Source organism: Colobus angolensis, unplaced genomic scaffold, assembly GCF_000951035.1.
Source record: "Colobus angolensis palliatus isolate OR3802 unplaced genomic scaffold, Cang.pa_1.0 Scaffold61, whole genome shotgun sequence".
NCBI classification, from domain to species: domain Eukaryota; kingdom Metazoa; phylum Chordata; class Mammalia; order Primates; family Cercopithecidae; genus Colobus; species Colobus angolensis.
The window spans coordinates 3,181,683-3,182,592 of record NW_012119710.1 but is presented as its reverse complement, the minus strand read 5'-3'; the positions used below and the strand labels follow the sequence as shown (position 1 = coordinate 3,182,592).

The following is a 910-nucleotide window of genomic DNA, read 5'->3' as shown; positions in this document are numbered from 1 at the left end:
CGAGTGTGTCTGGGCCTGGGCGGAGGGATCCCCGGGCTGAGGCGGCGGAGGTGCTGCGGCCCGGGGCCGGGTGGTGAATGGGCTGGTGGTGCTCGCTGCTGCTGCTGAGAGGAGGAGGAGGAGGATGAAGAGTTGGGCTTGTTTGTCTCCCACAGTTTCTCTCCTGCTGCTCTGATTCCCCCCTCCCGATTCCGGCCCGGGGCCTGTGTGTGTCCCTCCTGGAGGAGGAGGAGGATCCAGTTCCTCCCCCCAACCCCCTCCTCCCCACCCCCCCTTGCCTGGGGAAGAGGAGGAAAGAAACAGCCCAGAGAGAGAGAGAGAGAGAGTGAGTGAGAGAGAGAGGAGAGGAGAGGAGGAGGAGGAGGAGGGAGAAGGGAACAACCTACCATCTTAACACACTAATATCTAAAAAGTGCGAGAGGCCCAGAGCAGCAGCAGAAGCAGCAGCAGCAGCTCCAGCTTCTTCCCTCCCTCCCCATGAAGAAGAGTTCCCTCCTCCTCCTCCTCCTGCTTCTCCTGCTCAGAGTTCCTGCCTCCAGCTGCCAGGGGGGACAGCCAGCCAGCAGCAGGAGGGTGCAGTATCCCAGCTTTTCCATTCTCTCTTCTCCTCACTCTCCTCTCTCTCTTTTTTTCTGGAGTAGCTCTATTTCCCCTCCCTCCCCCTTCCCCCTCTGCCTCTCTCCTCTCTCCCTCTGTCTTGTCGCTCGTGTTTGTCTCTGGGAGGATCAGGGGCTGCCTGCTTGGAGTTTGTTGTGGGGGGAGGTAGGGGGAGGGGAGGGGTGTGTGGGAGGGAGGAAGGAAAGGGGGGGTGTTCTCGTCAGGACCCCTCAGTCAACTTGAGATTTGAGCAATAACTTCCCCTTCGGGGCGCCCCCCTGCGTGCCCTTCCCATACCTCCCCCCCCGAAAAA

At 60.9% G+C, this 910-nt stretch overlaps 1 protein-coding gene across 3 annotated transcripts in view; it reads left to right on the top strand.

The window, feature by feature from the left end:
- The first annotated feature begins 53 nt into the window (after positions 1-53).
- The window catches only part of PHF21A (PHD finger protein 21A), a 196,625-nt gene continuing 195,768 nt past the window's right edge, over positions 54-910 (top strand). For 2 of the 3 annotated variants that reach the window (XM_011963301.1, XM_011963302.1), the window contains exon 1: positions 54-573. The gene's annotated coding sequence lies outside the window, so the exon portion shown is untranslated. The remainder of the gene's footprint in view (positions 574-910) is intronic. The other variant, XM_011963300.1, reaches the window with a different exon arrangement.